The following is a 25,609-nucleotide window of genomic DNA, read 5'->3' on the forward strand; positions in this document are numbered from 1 at the left end:
AGCAACCTTTTCGACCTTAGCCGCAGCAACTTCTTCCTAGAAACATCGCCAAAGGCACGGGAAGCCAGGGCAAAAATGAACTATTGGGATTTCATCAAGATAAAAAGCTTTTGCACAGCAAAAGAAACAGTCCACAAAACCAAAAGACAACCGACAGAATGGGAGAAAATATTTGCAAACGACATATCAGATAAAGGGCTAGTATCCAAAATCTATAAAGAACTTATCAAACTCAACACCCAAAGAACAAATAATCCAATCAAGAAATGGGCAGAAGACATGAACAGACATTTCTCCAAAGAAGACATCCAAATGGCCAACAGGCACATGAAAAAGTGCTCAACATCGCTCGGCATCAGGGAAATCCAAATCAAAACCTCAATGAGATACCACCTCACACCCGTCAGAATGGCTAAAATTAACAAGTCAGGGAACGACAGATGTTGGCGGGGATGTGGAGAAAGGGGAACCCTCCTACACTGTTGGTGGGAATGCAAGCTGGTGCAACCCCTCTGGAAAACAGTATGGAGGTTCCTCAAACAGTTGAAATTAGAGCTACCGTTCGATCCAGCAATTGCACTACTGGGTATTTACCACAAAGATACAAATGTAGGGACCCGAAGGGGTACGTGTACCCCAATGTTTATAGCAGCAATGTCCACAATAGCCAAACTGTGGAAAGAACCAAGATGCCCATCGACAGATGAATGGATAAAGAAGATGTGGTATATATACACAATGGAATATTATGCAGCCATCAAAAGGAATGAGATCTTGCCATTTGCAACGACGTGGATGGAACTGGAGGGTGTTATGCTGAGTGAAATAAGTCAATCAGAGAAAGACATGTATCACATGACCTCACTGATATGAGGAATTCTTAATCTCAGGAAACAAACTGAGTGTTACTGGAGTGGTTGGGGGTGGGAGGGATGGGATGGCTGGGTGATAGACATTGGGGAGGGTATGTGCTACGGTGAGCGCTGTGAATTGTGCAAGACTGTTGAATCACAGATCTGTACTTCTGAAACAAATAACGCAACATATTATAAGAAAAAAGGAAAAGAAGAAGATAACAGGAGAGGAAGAAAAGGGGAGTATGTCAGAGGGGGAGACGAACCATGAGAGATGATGGACTCTGAAAAACAAACTGAGGGTTCTAGAGGGTAGGGGGTTGGGGGGATGGGTTAGCCTGGTGATGGGTATTGAGGAGGGCACGTTCTGCATGGAGCACTGGGTGTTATGAACAAACAATGAATCATGGAACACTGCATCAAAAACTAATGATGTAATATATGGTGATTAACATAACAATAAAAAAATTTTAAAAAATGGTAGTTTAGAATAGGATCGTAGCAGTTAAGAGGGAAAGAAGAGGACAGATTTGGGGTATATTGTAAAGCTAGAGCCAAAAGGATTGACTGATAAATATATGGGGGTGGAAAAGAAATACTAAGATGAACTCAAGCTTAAGTGGAGGGATGATAGTGTCATTTACTAAGAATGAGAAAACTGTTGAAATAATTTTGCGTATCTTTGTAAGAAAAATTTACTTCTGATAAAGCAAAGTGGTTTTTTTAAAAGACTTATTTATTTTAGAGAGAGAGCATGCTTGAGTTGGGGGAAGGGGCAGAGGGAGAGAGAGAGGAAGAAAAGCAGACTCTCCGCTAAGTGCAGAGTCTGACATGGGGTGGAGATCCTGAGATCATGACCTGAGCCGAAATCAAGAGTCAGATGCTTAACCAACTGAGCCACCCAGGCGCCCCTGGATTTGGGGTTTTTGATTCAACCTCCATCAAAACTTTTAATTATAGGGGGAACTGGTTAATGGGCTTTGCTTCTTTTCTACACTATAAGCATTTGAGAAGAATCCATCCACCTTTGCTTTTTTGATCTTCGTAGGACTCTTCTGATGTTTTCTCTCCTGGCTTGGGAACCAATCCCTCCTCCACTCCTCCCTTTCCACTAACCATCCCCACCTCCCACATCACTGCTTACAGTCACCAGGTAAGGAGCTTTCTATATTTTCTCTTCCCTGTGAGATTCCGCTTTCCTTGATACATACAATTTTGAGCACTCTTAATACATTAAGTAACCATTAGTTATATAATATTCCAATTGGCCAAAGCAATTTACATATAGATGTTAAAATTGCTTCTGATTTTCCACTATTAAAATAGCACTCTTTTTGCTTAAAAAGTTTCTCTGTATTTAGAATTTCCCCCTTTAGGATTCTATTAAAATTATGAGCCAAGTAATATACATAATTTTTAAAGTTCTTGATACATACTGCCAAAATGCAGTTTGAAAATGCACTTTCTCCCTCTAATCTCCCAGGGCCAGCATCTAATGTCAACTGCTACTACAAATCCCCTATTGGGAAGGTGCATCCAGGTCTGTCTTACTGATATAGGCCTTGCTCCAAGATGATCTTTCCTTCCTTCCTCCTCCTCTCAGCGCTAACTCCCCTTCCATTAACTGCCCTCCTAAGGATTCAGGATAATACTGCGTTAATTACAGCAATTTACACAGAAGTGTAATTGATTTATAGCATTAGAAGGAGAAAGGTATATATCTTTAGGGCAAAAAATACCCTGAACCCCAACCAATCTCTCACTAGCAAGATGCATTGGGAAAACTGGAGGAAAGTGTGTGGACTATTCTATAACCTTCTCTTATTCCATCCTTGGTCTAACTTCCTCCCCCAAGTCAGAAGACAAATGTATGGCAATGCCCCTTAGCAACCCACTTCCAAAATAGTAATCCTTGGGACTCCTGGGTGGCTCGGTCGGTTAGGCGGCTGCCTTCAGCTCAGGTCATGATCCCGGTGTCCTAGGATCGAGTCCCGGCATCAGGCTCCTTGCTCAGCAGGGAGTCTGCTTCTCCCTCTGCCTGCAGCTCCCCCTGCTTGTACTCTTGCTCACTCTTTCTCACCTATGCGCTCTCTCTCTAGCAAATAAAACAAACAAACAAAATAGTAATCCTTGACCTATCTAAGGAAAAAAAAAAGAAAAAAGATTCAAGGAAGGTATCACAAACAATAAATGGTGTAGTGTTTTAACTAGATGTCTCATTCAACTATCTGGATAGGGCTTAGGTAACACTCTAGATTACCCAAGCGTAATCACTACAGTGCTTTCCTAGAAAGTGTTTCTCTTCCTACACCTCACCTGTTAATACTAACAGACACTGTAGGGAGGTTGATATGAAATCTCAGTTGATGTTTAAGTACTCTCTAAATTCCAATTGGATTGTTGGCTCTAGGTTGCTGGGGATGGATATTTTAACTTGTTTTCAGTTATTCCCAGAGAGAAACTTGGCAAAACCCAGTGATCTTTGTTCCCTCCTTCCTACTACAGAAATTCTTTTGCTTTAAGCAGTAAGCAATATGCCCTCTCTGGTAGTAGCAGGAGAAATGGAATTTGAGGTCCCTTCAGGAAGCAATCACACACGGCCTCTGATCTTTAAAACTCTTACACTCAGATCTTTATTATTCACATTTAATTACTGAACTCTCTTAAATACCAGCAGCTCCCATTTACTAAGCACCTATCACTACGTAACAGGCACTGTAAGTAATAAAGCCCTCATTTTCACTACTAAGAAAGCCAAGGGTTCAAGAGATTAGGTAACTTGTCTAAGAATAACCTTGCCTAGGAATAATAACAAGTGGTAGAACTGAGACTAAAACCTAGAATAACTACATCCAAAGTGCAGGTTGCTTCTTATGCCACGCTGTCCTCCCATTATCATTTGACTAATTCATTTTAGAAAACAAATTTTCAAAAATTCTCAATTCAGAAAATTTCAAAATAAATTTTTGAACATATCTGGAATGTTTCTAATTTTCACATTAAGGATTAAAGATAAATCGAAGACAGTAGGGACACCTGGGTAGTTCAGTCGGTTAAGCATCTGCCTTCAGCTTGGGCTTAGCAGGGAGTCTGCTTCTCCCTCTCCCGCTGCCTGCTGCTCCCCCTGCTTGCGCACGTTCACGTGCTGACAAATAAATAAATAATTTTTTTTAAATAACTGAAGAGAGTAATTCAACCCCTCATTTTGCACAAAAGGAAACTGAGGCTTAGTGATGTGAAAAAGCTTTCCCAAGTTACAGAGCATCTGGGTGGCAGAACTGTCTGGTCTTTGTGTTCCTGGTCACTTCTTTTTTTTAAAGAATTTTTTTTAAAATTTTTTATTATGTTAATCACCATACATTACATCATTAGTTTTTGATGTAGTGTTCCATGATTCATTGTTTGTGTGTAACACCCAGTGCTCCACGCAGAATGTGCCCTCCTCAATACCCATCACCAGGCTAACCCATCCCCCCACCCCCCTCCCCTCTAGAACCCCCAGTCCGTTTCTCAGAGTCCATCGTAAAGACTTTATTTTTTTAAGTAACCTCTACACCCAATGTGGGGCTCCAACCCACAAGCCTGAAATCAAGAGTCACATGTTCTACCGACTGAGCCAGCCAGGTACCCATGGCCCCTTCTTTCTTAATTATACTTATTGGTAGCTAAATATCAGCTCACAGATGTATGTAAAATTGTTCTCCTTTATGCCTAGAGTCAACAATTTACTGGTATAGTTTTGTTCTATGAACAAAGGGTTTGGTGTCAAAGAAGCCTAGAAAATGCTGCATACCAAAATCCCCTTTTTGGAAATTCCTAATACATCTTTTAAATGTCTTGCTTTTAGGTAAAAAGAAAATTAACTTCACAACTGTACATAGGGAAAGGTCTATTTTAAAAGAACACTATATCCATTGAGAAGCTTTCCTGTAGAACTGGCTTGGGAACCACAGATTAGAGACCATCACTGGATGTCAAACCAAATGGCCCATGTGAATCAAGATATAATCCTAACTGCCCAAGTAGATTTTTAAATATTTGAAAACTGATCGGATACAATGACAGTATACAGGATGTTTTATGTGCAAATATTTCAATCTACATTAAAATACCACATGAGTGAACATTTCCAAAAAGAAATCCACAATATTCTTAATCCAAGCAATTAGAAGTAGGTAGAATAAGTGGTTGATCTTTGTTGGGAAGTTAGAGTATACCAGAGTCTTCAATAACACTTTATTCTATTCTACTGCTAACTAGCTTGGTAACCTTAGGCATCATTCTGAGGTTCAGTTTATGTCTTTGTAAAACAAATAAAAACAGTGGTTAACTCACTGGGTTGTAAAGATTAAATATACAATGCTCAATTCAGCTATTATTATAAAAAAACATGAAGGAAACATTAAAAATGAGAATGTCATCATAAAACTTAGTTTCATGTGGACGAGAAAAAAACATTTGTGGGACGCCTGGGTGGCTCAGTCGATTGAGCGTCTGCCTTCGGCTCCGGTCATGATCCCAGGGTCCTAGAATTAAGTCCCGCATCAGGCTCCTTGCTCGGCGGGGAGCCTGCTTCTCCTTCTGCCTGCCGCTCCGCCTGCTTGTTCTCTCTCTCCCTCTCTCTCTCTGACAAATAAATAAATAAAATCTTAAAAAGAAAAAAACAAAAAGACATTTTATTTGTACATTGAATGAGATGATCATATGGACTTTTCCCCATCATTCTGTCAAGCTGGGGAATTACACTGATAGATTTTCATACTTTGAACAGCTATTGCATTCCAGGAATAAAACCTACTTGGTCCTGGTGTATATAATCCTTTAAATATGCAGCTAAATTCAGGTTGCTAGTACTTTGTTGAGGATTTCTACATTAATGTTCACAAGAGATAATGGTCTCTAGTCTTCTTGCTGTGTCTTTATCTGGCTTTAGTATCAAAGTAATGCTGGCCTCACAGAATGAGTTACTAAAGTGGAAATTTCCAAAATTTCCAAAACTTTTTGGAAAATTTTGAGAAGGACTGAAATTAGTTCTTTTTAAAATTTTGTTTTTAAGTAATCTCTACACCCAATGTGGGGCACCAATTCACATACCTGAGATCAAGAGCCACAATACTCTTCCGACTGAGCCAGCCAGATGCCCCTGGAATTACTTCTTTATATGGTTGGGAAAATTTACCAGCGAAGCCATCAGGCACAAGGCTTTTGTCAGGAGTTTTTTATTATAGATTCAATCTCCTTATTAGTGATAGGTCTATTTAGATTTTATATTTCTTTGTGATTTAGCCCTGATAGATTTTTTTTTTTAAAGTCCTGGAAGATCTTATGTTTCTAGGAATTTGTCCATTGGTTGTTCAAAAGTATGTTGTTTAGGGGCACCCAGGTCTGATCTCAGGGTCATGAGATCAAGCCCTGCATGGGTCTCCCCTGCTCAGCACGGAGTCTGCTTGCATTTCTCTCTCCCTCTCCATCTGCCCCTCCCCTACTCACTCTCTAATAAATGAATAAATCTTTTTAAAGTGTGTTGTTTAATCTACACAAATTTGTGAATTTTCCAGTTTTTTTTTTAAATGTTGAGCTGCAGACATTTTTTTTTTAAAGATTTTATTTATTTATTCATGAGAGACAGAGAGAGAGAGAGAGAGAGAGAGAAGCAAAGGGAGAAGCAGGCTCCCAAGGAGCAGGGAGCCCAATGCAGGACTCGATCCCAAGACCCTGGGATCATGACCTGAGCCGAAGGCAGACGCTTAACCATCTGAGCCACCCAGGCACCCGTGATTTTCCAGTTTTACTTGTTATTCATTTCTAACTTCACCTAGTTGTGGTTGGAGAAGATACTGTGTATGACATCTGGTTTTAAGTCTATCAGGACATAATTTTTTATGTGTAGAAAAGCCCTAGGGCGCCTGGGTGGCTCAGTCCGTTAGGAGTGTGCCTTCAGCTCAGGTCACGATCCCCGGGTCCTGGGATGGAGTCCCGCATCGGCCTTCCTGCTCAGTGGGGAGTCTGTTTCTCCCTCTCTGTCTACCCTTCCCCACCCCTGCTCATGCTCTCTCTCTCAAATTAAAAAAAAAAAAAAAAAAAAACCTAAGGATTCCACCAAACCACCCCCCAAAAACCCTGTTAGAACCATTAAATGAATTCAACAAAGTAGCAAGATACGAAGTCAACACAAATTTCAGTTGTATTTCTTTACACTAACGATGAACAACCTAAAAAGGAAATTAAGGGGTGCCTGGGTGTCTCCATTGGCTAAGCAACCAACTCTTGATTTCGACTCAGGTCATGATCTCAGGGTTGTAAGATACAGCCTCATGTCAGGCTCTGCACTGAGCATGAAGCCTGCTTAAGATTCTCTCTCCCAGGGGCACCTGGGTGGCTCAGTCAATTAAGCGTCTGCCTTTGGCTTAGGTCATCATCCCAGGGTCCTGGGATTGAGACACGCATTGGGCTCCCGTTCAGCAGAGAGCCTGCTTCTCCCTCTCCCTCTGCCTGCCACTCCCCCTGCTTATGCACGTGCATGCTCTCTCTCTGACCATAAATAAAATCTTAAAAAAAAAAAGATTCTCTCTGCCTCTCCTTCTGTTCCTCCCCACACCCACTCTCTTTCCCTCAAATATAAATAAATAGGAAATTAAGAAACAATTCCATTTATGATAACAAAAAAATTCAAGAGTAAAATATTAGGAATTAACTAAGGAGTTGAAAGAAAACTACAAAACATTGGTGAAAGAAATTTAAAAAGATCTACATGAATGAAAAGACATTCAGTTTTCATGGATTAGAAGACAACTATGTTAAAATGTCAATACTACCCAAAGTGATCTACAGATTCAAAGCAATACCTATCAAAATTCCAATGACTTATTTTTTGGAGAAATAGAAAAACCAATCCTAAAATTCATATGGAATCTCAAGGGATCCCAAATAGCCAAAACAATCTTGTAAAAGAAGAACAAAACTAAAGGACTCACATTTTCTGATTTCAAAACTTACTACAAAGCTACAGTAATCAAAACAGTGTGGGACTGGCATAAAGACAGACATATAGACCAATGGGATAATAGAGCCCAGAAGTAAAACAATGCATATTAGTTGAAATGATTTTGACAAGGGTGCCAAGATCATTCAGTGAGGAAAGAACAGCCTTTTCAACAAATAGTGCTGGGGGAAAAAAAACCAAAAACAAATAGTGCTGGAACACTGGATATCCACACGCAAACGAATGAAGTCGGACTCTTACTGTGGAGAGGGAGAGGGAGAGGGAGAGGGAGAGGGAGAGGGAGAGGGAGAGGGAGAGGGAGAGAGGGAGAGGGAGAGGGAGAGGGAGAGAGGGAGAGGGAGAGGGGGAGAGGGAGAGGGGGAGAGAGAGAGGGAGAGGGAGAGGGGGAGAGAGAGGGAGAGAGAGGGAGAGAGAGAGAGAGAGAGAGAGAGAGAGAGATCCACCACCCCTAGTTCCTGACACACAGCTCCTAAAACCCCTGTAATTCCTAAGTGATAAGAGCACTAGGAACATCTTTTCTTCTAATATTTGGTCTTTGACCTTGGTTCCTGGCAGAGATACCCTAAATCCCTTGTAATTTCCTGGACAGTAGGCAGCATCTTTTGTTTTAATGAGGTGATCCCAGTGAGCTCCTGGATACGGACTGCTCACCAGACAGACCAAGCCATTATTAGAAGCTTGAAATTTTCAGTCCCACTCCCCATTCTCTAAGAGAAGGAAGAGAAGCTGGAAATGGCATCAATAATCATACCCACACGATGAAGCCTCCATAAAAACCCCAACAGAATGAGGTCCAGAGAGTTTCTGAGTTACTGAACACATTAACAAGTGGGGAGGGTGATGCACCCCAACTCCATAGGGACAGAAGCTCCTGAATTTAGGACCCTTCTGGACTTTGCCCTATGTATCTCTTCATCTGGCTATTCTTCTGTATCCTTTATTATATCCTTTCTAAGAAACCAGTAAACAAAAGTGTTTCCCTGAGTTCTGTGCACCATTCTAACAAATTATCAACCCCAAAGAAGAGGTCATGGGAACCCCAATTATAGCTGGTCTGGGAGACCTGTGATTGGCATTTTATTTTTTTTTAAGATTTTTTTATTTATTTGACAGAGAGAGACACAGCAAGAGAGGGAACACAAGCAGGGGGAGTGGGAGAGGGAGAGGCATGCTCCCCACTGAGCAGGGAGCCTGATGCGGGGCTTGATCCCAGGACCCTGGGATCATGACCTGAGCCAAAGGCAGACACTTAACGAATGAGCCACCCAGGCGCCCCTGTAATTGGCATTTTAAAAGGGGCAGTCTTGTGGAACTGAGTCATGAACTCACGGGATCTGACGCTAATTCCAAGTAGCGTGAGAACTGAACTGAACTGAATCTAGAATTGCTTGATGTATGGAAACCTCATACATCTAGTGTCAGAAGTACGGTGAGTGTGGTTACAGTGTGAGAATACAGGAGTGTGTTCTTCCTACTCATTTACCTAACACCATATATAAAAATTAACTCAAAATAGATCCATGACCTAAAATAAGACCTAAAATAAAATTCTTATAAGAAAACAGGACAAAAGCTTCCCAACACTGGATTTGGCAATGGTTTCTTGGATATTACACCAAAGGCAAGGGCTACAAAAGATAAACAAAGTGGACCTCATGAAAATTTTAAAAATTTGGGCTCCTGGGTGGCTCAGTGGGTTAAGCGTCTGCCTTTGGCTCAGGTCATGATCCCAGGGTCCTGGGATCAAGCCCCACGTCAGGTTCCCTGCTGAGTGGGGGCAGCCTGCTTCTCCCTCTCCCCTCTGCTCCTGCTCTCTCACTCTCTCAAATAGACAAAATCTTTAAAAATAATTTTAAAAATTTGTGCATCAAAATATACTATGGACAGAGTAAAAAGACAATACATACAATGGGAAGAAATATTTGCAAATCATGTATTTATTTTACAAGATTATTTATTTGCGCGCGCGCGAGAGAGAGAGAGGGCACACCAACAGGGTGAGGGGCAGAGGGAGAAGCAGACTCCCCACTGAGCAAGGAGCCCAACACAGGGCTCGATCCCAGGACCGTGAGATTGTGACCTGAGCCGAAGACAGACGCCCAACTGACTGAGCCACCCAGACACCCCTGCAAATCATGTATTTGATAAGGGATTAATATCCAGACTATACAGAGAATTCTTAAAACTCAACAACAAAAAAACAACCAACCTCATTCAAAAATGGGCAAAGGACTTGAATAGACATTTCTCCAAAGATATACAAATGACCAATAAATATACAAAAAGATGTTCAACATAATTAGGGAATTGGAATCAAAACTATGAGCTACCATTTCACACCTAACAGGATGGCTACTATTTAAAAAAAAAAAACAACAGGAAATAGGGGCGCCTAAGTGTTTCAGTTGGTTAAGCATCTACCCTCGGCTCAGGTCATAACCCCAGGGTTGTCCTGGCATTGATGCTCAATGTTCACGGGAAGCCTGCTTCTCCCTCTCCCTCTGCCTGTTGCTCCCCCTGCTTGTGCTGTCAAATAAATAAATAAAATCTTTAAAAAAAAACCAGGAAATAAAAAGTATTGGCGATGATGTGGAGAAATTAGAATCCTTGTGCACTGTGGGTGGTAATGTAAAATGGTAAAACAACCGTGGAAAACAGCATGTGTTCCTCCAAAAATTTAAAGAATTACCATACAATACAGCAATTCCATTTCTGGGTATACACCCAAAATAATGGAAAGCATAGTGTCAAAGAGATACTTGTACACTCATGTTCACACCAGCATTATTCACAGTAGCTAAAATGTGGAAACAACCCAAGGGTCTATCGACACAATGGCAGATAAACAAAATGTGGCGTATGCATACAATGAAATATTATTATGCCTTTAAAAGGAAGGAAATCCTACAATACACCACAACATGAATAAACTTTGAGTACACTACACTAAGGGAGACAAGCCTGTCACAAAAAGACAAATACAGGGGCGCCTGGATGACACAGTCATTTAAGCATCCGACTCGTGGCTTCAGCTCAGGTCGTGATCTGAAGGTCATGAGATCGAGTCCCCCATTGGGCTCCACACTCAGTGCCGAATCTGCTTGAGATTCTCTCTCCCCCTGCCCCTCTCACTCGTGTGTGTGCACGTGCACGGGCACAAGCTCTCTCTCTAAAATAAATAAATCTTAAAAAAAAAAGACAAATACTGTATGGTTCTACTTATATGAGTTATCTAGAGCAAACTCATACAGAATAGTGGATGCCAGAAGCTACAGAGAGGGGGAAAAAGAGGGAGTTACTGTTTAATGGGTAGAGTAGTTCTCCCCCGCCACCTGTGGTTTTCAGTTACCTGCAGTCAACTGCCATCTGGAAGCAGATGACACATCAGAAGGTTATTAGTAGCCTAATGCAACATCACAATGACCTCACTTCATCTCATCATGTACACATTTTATCATCTCACATCATCACAAGTACAGTACAATGTGGTATTTTGAGAGAGACCATATTCACAAAATTTTTATTATGACAGTTATAATTGTTCTATTTTATTATTGTTGTTGTTACTCTCTTAACGTGACTAATTTATAAATTAAACTTTATCACAGGTGTGTATACGTAAGAAAAACTATAGTTATGTAGGGTTTGGTACTACCTGCAGTTTCAGGCATCCACTGGGGGCCTTGGAATGTATTCCCCATGGTTAAGGGGGGACTACTGTATAGTTTTAGTTTTACAAGATGGAAAAAATTTATGGCCTTATTCAACCTTTCCTAATGTGACTGCACTACTCAGGGTCAAGCAGAAAAGTTGGTTAGGGAGACATGAACATATTATTTTCCTCTTCACAAGAAACATTACAAGGCATCAAACTTTACCTACCAGTCTTCCAAAAGTCATCTGAGAGTCTGGCCTTCCCTGTTTCTTCCCCATTCTCCAGTGACAAAATCTGTCCCTATTTTATGTTTCAAAATAGCTTGAAATCACATTTCTAGAACTTGCCATGCATAAGATATGTGTGTACATATAAGCCTAACCTAATGTCAAGTTACAAAATGTTAATAATTTATCACTTTTCAATTTCAAAACATTGAATGTTCTAGGATTTAGATTAAATTCTTGAGCATCTATGAGCCAAGCACTATAATATGTGCTTTATTATTGATTTTTTTTTTAGATTTTTATTTATGTATTTGACAGAGAGAGAGAGAGAGATCACAAGTAGGCAGAGCGGCAGGCAGAGGGGGAGAGAGAAGCAGGCTCCCCACTGAGCAGAGAGTCTGGTATGAGCCTCAATCCCAGGACCCTGCGATCACGACCTGAGCCGAAGGCAGACGCTTAACCAACTGAGCCACCCAGGTGCCCCAGCTTTCTTACTGATTCTTACAATCTTGTAAAGTTAGAAATATTAGAGTCACTTTGCAGATATGGAAACTGAGGCCTAGGATTAACTGTCATACAGATCTCAAATGCCAAGCTCCTAATATGGAGCTTCTTCCCCTATACCGTGCTGTAAAGATGAGAATGTGATTAAGTGGATTTTTTGTTTTCCCCTTTCTCCTGAAAATGGGATACTTAATACTGTTAGAAATACTTTAATAAAGGGAGAGAGAGAGAGAAAAAAAATCAACAACAATTAGAACAAAAACGCTCTGGTTAAGTGAGATTTCTGGTGAATTACTCAACTCATTCAACAAATATTAATTCAGCATCTATCATGCAGCAAGTACATCAAAGAAATCACAGTCCCAATCCCCAATAACTTTGTGGAGTAAAACGACATATACATGATTGTATTATTATGACAATGACCATATACCAGTGGTAAACAAATCCTGAAGTCTTTTCAGGAGACTAGAGGAAAATGCAAAGGAAGACACCAGTTCCAAGCTGAAAATTAGCAGAAGGAAGTGTTTCAGAGCAAGGGAGGATTATGTATGGAGGCACAGAGGCATGAAAAAGAATGCTATAGATTGTGGGCGCGACAGCCCAAGGGACAGTCTAGGGTCTGCTTTGGTGGGGTTGCCGTGGTAGGACCGGCCAGGAAGATGCCAGTGGCGGTGATGGTGGAAAGTGCCTTTAGTTTCAAAAAGTCGCTGGATCAGTGCGAGAACCAGGAGCTCGAGGCTCCTGGAGGAATTGCTACTCCCCCAGTGTATGGTCAGCTGTTAGCTTTATATCTGCTTCACAATGACATGAATAATGCAAGATATCTTTGGAAACGGATACCACCTGCTCTAAAATCTGCAAATTCTGAACTTGGGGGAATTTGGTCAGTAGGACAAAGAATCTGGCAGAGAGATTTCCCTGGGATCTATACGATCATCAACGCACACCAGTGGTCTGAGACGGTCCAGCCAATCATGGAAGCACTTAGAGATGCAACGAGGAGAAGGGCCTTCGCCCTGGTCTCTCAAGCCTACACCTCCATCGTTGCAGACGACGTCACTGCCTTTGTCGGGCTCCCGGTGGAAGAGGCCGTGAAAGGTATATTAGAACAAGGATGGCAAGCGGACTCCACCACAAGAATGGTTATGCCCAAAAAGCCAGTTACAGGGGCCCTGGATGTGTCCTTTAACCGGTTTATTCCTTTATCAGAGCCTGCCCCGGTGCCCCCGATCCCCAACGAACAGCAGTTAGCCAGACTGACCGATTAGGTGGCTTTCCTCGAAAACTGATGTATCATTCTGAGTTCAAGATCCACCTTCAGAATCCTGTATACTGACAGATAGAGAAATGTAAAATTTTTATTTTCAATTTATTGGATGGATGAAGCACCTCAGCATTGCTGAGTATGTGATAAAATACATATAAATATATTATATATATTTTGTCCTTAAACATTATGCTGAATAGTTGTTGAAACAATTCTCATTTTATAATATTGGACAGTTTGGATGGAGCCCGTCAGTATTACACAGTTTATATTTCCTAGTGACTTCTAAATACAGCTCTCCTGCCTCGTGGAGGTCAGTGGCTGTCAGCTGTTTGTCCCTGCCCCAGCGCACGGCACACTCCCATCTGCACCGATGGTTGATACTTAGAGCGATTCATTTGGGGTTTGAGGAGGACCGTCCCCAGAGCCAGTATCTGAGCTGCCGGGGCTTCTGATGCACCCCCTTCAGAGAATATGCTCTCCTTCCTCCTCACCTCCTGAACATCACTCCTACAGAATGCTGATAGCTGAGGAACCAAAGACCATTTCCTCAGTAAACCAGTTTGTGAACTTCAGATTTTTTCCCGATAGTGTGACTACATCCACTGCTGGCAGTGGAGGGCTTGCCATGAAAATGCAACTATTTAAGACCTTCAGGAGAAGTATTAGATGTAATGTTCCTTTCAGAAGAAGGGAAACCTAGGGTGGAATGCATTCTATTGGCAAAGAAGCTATTAAGATAAGTGATCCACTTTGTACAACTATCCTGCAACCTACTGGTTGCTTATATTTATCCTTTGGTTCAAGGTCTGCCTTTTGGAGAAACACTGAACAAGTCTTTCAGCTTTTGTGTGATGCCCTCTAAATATTTGGAGGTCTTTATTGTATCTTCAGGTTAAATAAAGCCCCCTGCTTCATTTATTCTGCATTTGTTCAATAAATATTTAATTGCAAAAAAAAAAGAATGTTACATTAGGGGAACTAGAAAGTCTAGAAAGTGTCATTAGAATACAAAGGGAAAGGACATGGAGCACTTAGCCCACTCAGTGGGTAGAGCATGCAACTCTTGTCAGGGTTGTAAATTTAAGTCCCACATTCGGTGTAGAGATTACTTAAAAATAAAATCTTTTAAAAAGGCGGGGGGAAGAGTAGAATTATGGGGTTGGACAGTGAAGTATGGGTCACATCATGAGATGTAAAGATTTATGCAGTTCTAATCAATGCACAGCAAATAAAAAATCTTGAGAGAGTGACATGAAATGTTTGTTAAAAAATTATTCCAGACAGGGGCGCCTGAGTGGGTCAGTCGATAAGCATCTGCCTTCGGCTCAAGTCATGATCCCAGGGTCCTGGGATGGAGCCCTGCGTCCGGCTCCCTGCTCCACGGGAAGCCCGCTTCTCCCTCTCCCACTCCCCCTGCTTGTGTTCCCTCTCTCGCTGTGTCTCTCTCTGTCAAATAAATAAATAAAATCTTTAAAAAAAAATTATTCTGGACAAAGTAGGAAAGCTGAAGTTGAAAAGGAGACTTGAAATTAAGGGCACTAGTATAAGGTTACTGAAATAGTCCAAAGGAAAAACAAAGTGTAAACTAGGGTGGTGGAAATGCAGAGAGACTGGAGGGTTAATTGAGGGTAGTGGATTTCTTTGTTTGACTTTAACTTTTTTTTTCAGTACTTCATTCCTTTTACTTATTTATTCTAAAGCATAGCTGACACACAATGTTGTATTAGTTTCAGGTATACAACATAGTGATTCAACAAGTCTACACATTCTCCTATGCTCCCCACAAGTGTAGCTACCATCCATCACCATACTACCATACAACACTATTACAATTTGTTAGAAAAAGCTGTAGCTTTGATCCCTGTGATATTTCTTTAATTCCAATAGGAACTTACACACACTAAATACTTAAAAAAAATCCCCAGATATTTAGCATGAAGCGATTTTCTCTTGTCTTCTAAATATATTCCAGGACAGTGAGAAAATTTTCGAAATTTCCTTGGTGGGAAAATCCAAAGCCAACAGGCACCTCAGCGAGCACCATGATTTCTACTATCACTTCCGGCACTCTCACAAATGGTGGTTTAAGAACATACACACACAACTAGAAGCAGTTAACATCAAACCTTCAATTTTATTACTTTACTATATTTTTGCTATTCATTTTAAGCAAAAACATTGTAGAAATGGCAACTAGAGGTCCTGAATATGTGAAATGACCCTCAAATAGCCAAAGGAAAATTGACAAAATTAATCTTTATCAATATCCACCTCAAAGATTAGCTTCCAAAAGAATATCTGCAGTACTCATTCAGAGTAATTTGAATTTACACTACTATGCTAATAACACAAATTTTCCTTATAACACTTCTGAAGAAATAACCCCAAACTTGAACCAACTTGTTCACATATACCTGTACTTACCAAGTAAAGATGGGGGGGCGGAAAAAAGCCAGTAAGTACTACTAATCAGTTTGTCAAAAAACTTCCAAGACTTAATTAACTGTGTTCTTCAATAGGAAGATTCAACATAGATGTCAATCACATGCCCTCATATTCATTTACAAATTTAATAAAAGAAAAGTTGATTACGAAGTTCTTTTGGAAGAGCAAATAAGCAAGAAAATCTGGGAAAACCCTGAAAAAAAGCAACGAAGGAGACTAGCCCTCCAGATTAAAATATATTATGAGCAGTACTGGCACATGCAAGACCAATGGAACAGAAAAGAAAATCCAGAAACAAACCCAACCGCATATAAAAATTTAGTACTGATAAAGGCAACATCTCAAATAAAGAGGGAAAACAGTTTTTTTAAAAACAAGCATTTTTTTTTAAAGATTTATTATTTATTTGAGAGAAAGAGAGAGACATAGAGAGAGAGGGAACACAAGCAGGGGGAGTGGGAGAGGAAGAAGCAGGCTTCCTGTGGAGCAGGGAGCCCAATGCGGGGCTCGATTCCAGGACCCTGGGATCATGACCTGAGCCGAAGGCAGACGCTTAACGACTGAGCCACCCAGGTGCCCCCCAAAACAAGCATTTTTTTAAAAGATTTATTTATTTGAGGCAGAGAGAGCGAGCAAGTGAGCAAGTGCGCACAAGAAGGGAGGAGGGTCAGAGGGAGAGGGAGAAGCAGACTCTCTGCTGACCAGGGAGCCTGATGTGGGGGGTTCAATCCCAGGACCCTGAGATCATGACCTGAGCCTAAGACAGACACTTAACTGACTGAGCCACCCAGGCACCCCACACACATTATTTCTTAGAACAGTTTTAGGTTTACAGAAATACTGAAAGTACAGCCCCCCAACCCTGCCCCAAAATCTTGCGTGTGGCAATAAAATACCATACGCAAAATGAAAAACCTAGGAATAATATTGACAATTTATTTCACAGACAAAAAGTTAATACTCCTAATATATAGTTTTTAAAATAGAGAAGAAAGGGGCGCCTGGGTGGCTCAGATGGTTAAGCGTCTGCCTTCGGCTCAGGTCATGATCCCAGGGTCCTGGGATCGAGCCCCGCATCGGGCTCCCTGCTCAGTGGGGAGTCCGCTTCTCCCTCTCTCACTCCCCGTTTGTGTTCCCTTTCTTGCTGTGTTTCTCTCTGTCAAATAAATAAATAAAATCTCTAAAAAATAAATACATACATACATACATACATCTTGGGGCACCTGGGTGCTCAGTTGGTTAAGTGACTGACTCTTGAGTTCAGCTCAGGTTGTGATCTCGGGGTTGTGGGATCAATCCCCATGTGGGGTTCCATGCCCAGCGTGGAGTATGCTTGTCCCTCTCCCTCCCCCTGCTTGTACTCTCTCTCAAATAAAAAAAATCTCTTAAAAAAAAAGAGAGGAATAGAAGCTAGGTATCTTTATAAAACGTATTCATAAACATAAATTTATAATATATAAATATTTATAAGACAAATTTTTAAAAGCAGCAGTCCCTAAACATGAGAAGCAAAAATCAAATAAATGTACTGAGTTGGTGGCTTAACAAATGACAAAGAGAAACTATCCCAAATGACTTTAAAACATAGTAAACTGACAACATGCAGAAAAAGGGGTTAAATTGTTTTACATAATCATATTGTTAGTATATGAGTGTGGTTATTTTGAAACAGTTAAGTGTTGATTATGTGATAAAGCAAAGGAATAGTCATGTAGTATCATTAAGAATCAAGTTTTTGGCATCAAGAAAGAAGACAGAGAGATAAGGTGTAGTGCTGAATTTGAATTGGTAGTCCTGAATCTGATCTGGAAATATCAAATTGTCTTATCATGAAATAAATACAAATAGACTTCTGTGTCTGTATATATATTACACAAATTAGCTCTATCAACTAAAAAGTTCTAGACCAACCCAGTAACAACAAGCAGTCATAGCTCTAAGACTGATGGCATCTAAATATTATTTCTTACCACCAAAAAGTGAGTTTTCTTGGAGAACTGGCTGATTCTAAATCTAGGCAGAAATTCTAGATCTACTCAAGATGAGTCTGAAACGTGTCAGAAAGCTAAAAAGCTACCAAAGATTACTGGGTCCATGGCAATATGACAAAATTATTTAGGAGCAATAATGTAAGGTTTTTAGAAATTCAAAAGGAAAATCTTTTCTGTGTCTCTGGAAAAATAAACAGTGTAAACATTAGGATTAAAAAAAGTCATCAGGAGCCAAACTAAAGAAACTCACAATTATCGAAGATGGCACAATCTGAGCCTCAATAAGCACAATGGCAATAAGTTACAATATGTTAAGTATGTTTAAATTCATGAGTTCATATCCATACTCTTTTTAAAGAGTATTTGGTTACTCACTCACTGGTTACTTTCAGAGGATGCTAGGAAATCAACTCATTATTTAAAAACTAGTAAATAATTGAAGGAATTAAATGTTTATCCTGCCTTTATCATACATAACTTAGTGTAAACAGATGAGGGAATTACATCTTTTTAAGATTTTATTTATTTGAGAGAGTGAGCGAGAGAGCACAAAACCAAGGGGGAGCAGAGGGAGAGGGAGAAGCAGACTCCCACCAAGCAGGGAGTCCCACACGGGGCTCAACCCCAGGACTCCAGGGATCACGACCTGAGCCGAAGGCAGACGCTTAACCAACTGAGCCACCCGGGAGCCCTGGGGAATTGTATCTTTATAGAGAAATCCTTATTAATAAAGAAGAAATCAAGAGAATTAGAATGTCCTTATTTTGTATATAAAAAGGCTAGGTAAAAGCTAATGAAATGTAATATATTAATACTAAGCCTGCGGAAATGTGTTTAAGGATACTAACACTGTAAGCTAAATTTGAATTTTTAAGTGAAGAAATTCTACAAAGTTTAATTGTCAACACTTTAAATTCCTAAATCATAGGTTTGATTCTGTACATTTGAGTAATATAAGACAAGTCTTCTGTATGTAAAATCTTTTCTATATCGTTTTTGAAAGGACTTGTACTCCTTCAAGTATATTTTTGGTTATTTATCTTTCTTATCTACTAAATTCCAATTTTTCTAAAGGGCAGGGGTGCCTGAGTGCCTCAGTCGGCTGAGCATCTGACTCTTGGTTTCAGCTCAGGTTTGTGATCTCAGGGTCGAGATGAGTTGAGTCTGGCCCCTGCTCAGCAAGGAGTCTGCTTGAGATCTCTCCCTCTTCTTCTGCTCTTCCCCCTCCTTAGTGCACGCTTTCTCTCACTGTCTCTAAAATAAAGAAATCTATAAAATAAAAAGGACAACAGTTTTGCAAATTCTCATTTCCATCCTTTATTAAATAGTCCCCAGAAAAATAAAGAAATATAAGGTAACATGTATACAACTGAACATTCTCCAGGACCACCTATCTGCCCCTTTTATGTCTTGGGACAAGACAAAACAGGATCACAGCCCATTTGGGTTGGGAGAGATCTAGACAGCTGGGGAGAGCTAGGGGTAGCTAAAGGGCGCTCTCCCTCCTCTGGGTGTTGAGGGTGTCCTGGCCACTGGAAGACTGAAGTAACTGGTTGGCACTGACCCTGAGTCTTGGATGGGGACCACTTTTCCAGCTTCTATCTAACAGAGACCTGTTAGGTCTCTGGTGAAGGACCTAACGTAGAACAAGACAAGGATGTCTGCTCTTGCCACTTATGTTCAATACTATACAAGAGCAATTAAACAAGAAAAAAAAAGGCATCCAGATCGGAAAGTGATGAAACTTTATTCACAGATGACATGATCTTAGATATAAGAAATCCTAAGAAATCTACAAGAAGGGGCGCCTAGGTGGCGCAGTCGTTAAGCGTCTGCCTTCGGCTCAGGTCATGATCTGGGATCTAGCCCCGCATCAGGCCCCCTGCTCGGCGGGAAGCCTGCTTCTCCCTCTCCCACTCCCTCTGCTTGTGTTCCCTCTCGCTGTGTCTCTCTGTCAAATAAATAAATAAAATCTTTAAAAAAAAAAAAGAAATCTACCAAAAAACTAATAGAACTAATAATGAGTTAAATAAGGATATAAGATCAACATACAAAAATCTACACACTCTCAACGAACAATCTAAAAATAAAATGAAAACATTTCCTTTCACAGTACCATCAAAAATATTTATGAATAAATTTAACCAAAAATGTGTAAGACTTGTACACAAAAGACTATAAAACATCACTGAGAGAAACTAAAGAAAGGAAGCCTTCCCATGTTCATGGACTGGAAGACTTAATTTTGTTAAGATGGCAATAATCTCCATATTGATCTATAGAGTAAACAGCAATCCCTGTCATAATCCCAGCTGCCTTTTTTGCAGAAATTGACAAGGTGATTCTAAAATTCATGTGGAAATGAAAGGGACCCAGAATAGCCAAAATATTTCTGAAAAAGAACAAAGTTGGAGGACTCACACTTCCTGAATTCATGCTTTTTGCACAACTGCAATAGTCAAGACAGTGTAGTACTAGCGTAAGGATACAAATCAATGGAATAGAAATGAGAGTCCAGAAATAAATCCGTAGTTATGGTCAACTGATTTTCAAAAGAGGTTCCAAGGTCATTCAACAGGGAAAGAATGATCTTTTAAATAAATGGTGCTGGGAAAACTGAATACCCGCACGCAACAGAATGAAGTCAAACTCTTACCTCACAACTCTTAACTCAAAATAGATCAGACTTTTTATGTAAGACAACAAAAGATAGAGATACGACACCAAATGCACAAGCAACAAAAGATAAATAAATTAGGTTTCATCAAAATTTAAAACTTCAATAAACACCATCAAGAGAGTGAAGACAACCCACAGAATGGGAGAGTATTTTTGCCAATGATATATCTGATACAGGACTTATATCAGAATATATAAAGAACTCTTAGAACCCAGTTAAGACATGTAACCTAATTTAAAAATGGGCAAAGAATTTGATTAGATATTTCTCCAAAGAAGATTGACAAATGGCCAATAAGCATATGAAAAATGCTCAACATCATTTTAGTCATTAGGGAAATGCAAATCAAAATGAGATACCACTTCACTCTTACCAGGATGGCTACAAAGATGGACGATTAACAAATAGTGAGCACACTCACTTTGGCAGCACATATACTAAAACAAATGTTAGTGAGGATATGGAGAAACTGTAACCCTCACATACTGCTGGTGGGGAAAATGATGTAGTTGCTTAGGAAAAACAATCTGACAATTTCTCAAAAAGTTAAACAGAGTTACCATGTAACTCAGATATTGTACTGGCTACTAGGAGAAATGAAAACATGTCCACACAAAAATCTGTATACAAATATTCATAGAAGCATTAATAATAATAGCTGAAAAGTGGAAGCAATCCAAAAAGTCCAATGAATGGATAAACAAAATGTGGTTTACTCACACAACGGAATATTATTTGGCTATTAAAAGGAATGAAGTACCGATATAAGCTACAACAATATTGATGACCCTCGTGACTGCTAACGGGCACGGTTTTCTTTTGGGGATGATAAAAATGATCTAGAAGTAAATAGTAGTGACGGTTGCACAACTGTGTAAATACACTAAAAATCACTGAATTTTTTTAAATTTATTTTTTAATTTATTTGTTTTTATTTGAATTATATATATATTTAAAGATTTTATTTATCTGACAGAGAGAGACACAACAAGAGAGGGAACACAAGCAGGGGGAGTGGGAGAGAGAGAAGCAGGCCTCCCGCGGAGCAGGGAGCCCAATGCGGGGCTCAATCCCAGGACCCTGGGATCATGACCTGAGCCGAAGGCAGACGCCCAACGACTGAGACACCCAGGCGCCCCCTGAATTGTATATTTTAAAGGGTTAATTTATGGTATGTGAATTACTGCTCAATAAAATTATTTATTAAAAAAAAAAAGAGCCCGGCTCAGTCGTTAAGCGTCTGCCTTCGGCTCGGGTCATGATCCCAGGGTCCTGGGATTGAGCCCCGCATCGGGCTCCCTGCTCGGCGGGAAGCCTGCTTCTCCCTCTACCAGTCCCCCTGCTTGTGTTCCCTCTCTCGCTGTGTCTCTGTCAAATAAATACAATCTTTAAAAAAAAAAAAGAGCCCAAGAGACCAAACTAGAAAACTATTAGTAATGGTCAGAAAACATGACAAGAAATTAAAGAACCAAAAACTTAAGATAAACATACAAAATTCAACAGCATTTCTTTCTATTAGTAACCATTAGAAATAAAGAAATGGTTCTATTCATAAGGGTGACCCAAACTATAAAATACTTAGGAATAAATTTAATAAGGAACATACAAAATCTAGATGAAGAAAGTTACAGAAAATATTTTTAAGGATATGTGACACACCTGAATAAAGAGATGTACATGTTCCTGAATGTCAACCAGTTCCAAATTAATACACACATTTTATGCATCAATAATCCCACAACAGCACAAAATGATTCTTAAATGTATGTAAAGGGGCACATGGGTGGCACAGTCAGTTAAACGTCTGATTCTGGATTTTGGCTCAGGTCCTGATCTCAGGTTGTGAGATCAAGTTCCAATTCTGGCTCCACGCTTAGCACAGAGTCTACTTAAGACTCTCTCTCCCTCTGCCCCCCTCCACGTGCTCTCTCTCTAAAATAAATAAATCTTAAAAAAAATAAATGTAGGGGCGCCTGTGTGACTCAGTTGGTTAAGCGACTGCCTTCGGCTCAGGTCATGATCCTGGAGTCCCGGGATCAAGCTCGGCATCAGGCTCCCTGCTCAGCAGGGAGTCTGCTTCTCCCTCTGACCTTCCCCCCTCTCATATGCTCTCTCTCTCTCTCTTATTCTCGCTCTCTCAAATAAAATCTTAAAAAAATTTATAAAGAAAAATAAATATATAAAAAAGCTTGTAAGAATGACCAATAATTTTTCAAAAAATAAATAAGGAAGGAATCCTATCAGATATTAAAACTTAGTGTAAACCCATTGTTATTAATCTAGTAATGGTACCAGCAGACAGATTAGGGGAACAGAATACAGTATGATAAAGAGGACTACTCACAGTGGGGGAAGGGATGGATTATTCAGCTAACCTATAATCTCCAGTGGAAGAAAGTGAAGTTAGGTGCTGATGCATATAAAAAAGTTCCATATGGATTAAAGATCTGATGTTAAAAAGAAAACCATAAAACATTTCAAAGAAAGCAAAAGAGAACATCTGTATAACTTCACTGAGTAGAAGCATTCTTAAAAAAAAACAAAAAAACCCTGAAAACCCAAAAACCAGAAGGAAAAGAAATGCCAATTTGATAACAATTTAAACAAATGTAAATGAAAACATAACAAAATCAAAGATAAAGGATATCATGAAAAATATTTGCTATACATGACCAATATCCCTTTTTATATAAAGAACTACAAACTGATAATAAAATGTCAAATAATCCAACAGCAAATGAACAAAGGATAGGCAGGCAATTTACACATAAACTAAATAGCCAGAAGCTCAAGCTATCGGTAATCAGAAGTTCATGGAACAACAGGATTCAATCTTAAAATAAGCCCTTTTATCCTGCAACCCACTTGGCTAGAAAGCAAACCTCCCATACACCCAGGGACACCGACATTCTCTCTTAAAAACTAGAGGCTGGGGGACACCTGGGTGGCTCAGTCAGTTAAGCATCTGCCTTCGGCTCAGGGTGGAGTCCCACATCAGGCTCCTTGCTAGGCAGGGAGCCTGCTTCTCCCTCTGCCGCTCCCCCTGCTTCTGCTCTCTCTGTAAAAATTTAATCATATTGACAAAAATTCAGAAAGCTATCATCCAATGCAGGCAAGGATATGGGGAAACAGGTCCTCTCACATCCTCTTGGTTGGAGTGCGAGCTGCCAAAACTCCCTGGAAAATAGTCTAACAGGAGATACTAAAACGTACAAAGTACATTTGTTTTGAACCAGTAACACCAGGATTCTGTTCTACAGAAATAAAAGGTCTGCTATATCAGCAACATCCCCTATATCCATAACTACATCTCCAAACATTTCCTTCACTTTCATGTTCTAACTGAAACTTGGCTTTTTTCTGAAGATCCTTCCTCTGAAGCCTTCTCTCTACCACTCCCTCTCCTATCTGTGGGTTTGGAAGTGAGAGACCTGTCCTCTTTATTCATTCCCACTTTTGAGGATTCTTCTTTCTTTCTGCTTAAAAAGTCCACTTTTATGTAGAGTAGGTTAAGAGAATTATCCTGAGTGATGATGTCCGGAATTAGAACCAGGCTTTTGATGTCCTTCGTTGTGTTTGCTTTCTTCAAACTACCACAGAGCAGGGGGCCTGGGTGGTACAGTCAGTTAAGTGGGTGGCTCCTGATGTCAGCTTAGGTCACGATCTCAGGGTCATGAGATTGAGCCCCACATCCGGCCCCGGACTCAGCTCGGAGTCAGCTTGAGCTTTTCTATCTCCCTCTACCCCTCCCCACCATGTGCACGCTCTCTCTCTCTCAGATAAATAAGTCTTAAAAAAAAAAAAACCTACCAAATAGCTATTGTTAATGGTCCTATTCACTTACCTGTAGTTGAAAACAAATCAACACTTAGTGCTGGAGCAGTGCTAGGAAAGAATCCAGAGTTCTGGATTCACATCTACGCTTGTCACTACTAACCTTCAGTAAATTATGTACTGATCCTAGTTTACTCACCAACACCAGAACCTATACCATTTATTTTTTGAGAGGAATCAATGACATAATAAATCTACAGCACTTTGGGTAGAATACAGTAAACACCTGAACAACATAGAAGTCACGAGTACCAAGCTCCATGCAGTTGAAAATCAAGTATGACTTTCAACTCCCCCAAACTTATCTACTAATAGCCTACTGAACAGAAAGAAGCCTTATTGATAACAGTTGATTAACACATATTTTGTACATTTGTATGTATTATATACAGTACTCTTAAAGTAAGTTAGTGGAAAGCAAATGTTATTAAAATGAGAAGAGAAAATAGATTTACAGTACTGTACTTACTGAAAAAAATCCACTTATAAATGGACCTGTGCAGTTCAAACCCATGTTGTTCAAGGGTCAACTGTAAACACTCAATAAATGTATAAGTGACATCGATAACAAAAACACCTTCAAATCTCAAAATTTCTTGGGGCGCCTGGGTGGCTCAGCTGGTTGAGTGTCTGCCTTCGGCTCAGGTCATGATCCCAGGGTCCTGGGATCGAGCCCCATGTCAGGCTTCCTGCTTCTCCCTCTCCCACTCCCCCTGCTTGTGTTCCCTCTCTTGCTGTGTCTCTGTCAGATAAATAAATAAAATCTTTAGGGCGCCTGGGTGGCTCAGATGGTTGGGCATCTGCCTTCGGCTCGGGTCATGATTCCGGGGTCCTGGGATGGAGTCCCGCATCGGGCTCCCTGCTCCTTGGGAGCCTGCTTCTCCCTCTGCTTCCCTCTCTCTCTCTCTCCCATTCCATCTCTCATGAATGGATAAATAAAATCTTAAAAAAATAATAATAAATAAATAAATAAATAAAATCTTTAAAAATCTCAAAATTTCTTTATATATTCTTGCTCTACAGATGATCTCAAACAGTTTCAAGGCTTTAAATATTATCTATATGCAGATGATTTCCAAATTTGTATTGCTAGCCTGGATCATTCTCCTGCACTCAACACTACTATATCCAGTTAGACATCTT

At 40.1% G+C, this 25,609-nt stretch overlaps 1 protein-coding gene and 1 pseudogene across 4 annotated transcripts in view; one reads left to right on the forward strand and one right to left on the reverse strand.

Annotated features, from left to right (window-relative positions):
• FAF2 (Fas associated factor family member 2) overlaps nt 1-25,609 on the reverse strand; it is a 78,806-nt gene that overhangs the window by 46,185 nt on the left and 7,012 nt on the right. Inside the window, exon 2 of one of the 4 annotated variants that reach the window (XM_073889700.1) lies at nt 13,508-13,578. The exons of the other annotated variants lie outside the window; for them this stretch is intronic. The gene's annotated coding sequence lies outside the window, so the exon portion shown is untranslated. The remainder of the gene's footprint in view (nt 1-13,507; nt 13,579-25,609) is intronic. 4 annotated transcript variants of the gene reach the window in all.
• LOC112820048 (COP9 signalosome complex subunit 8 pseudogene) lies at nt 12,850-13,514 on the forward strand (annotated as a pseudogene).

The sequence above is a fragment of the Callorhinus ursinus genome, unplaced genomic scaffold (genome assembly GCF_003265705.2).
Source record: "Callorhinus ursinus isolate GAN/ISIS: 27379988/994484 unplaced genomic scaffold, GSC_fseal_2.0 scaffold3, whole genome shotgun sequence".
Classification (NCBI taxonomy): domain Eukaryota; kingdom Metazoa; phylum Chordata; class Mammalia; order Carnivora; family Otariidae; genus Callorhinus; species Callorhinus ursinus.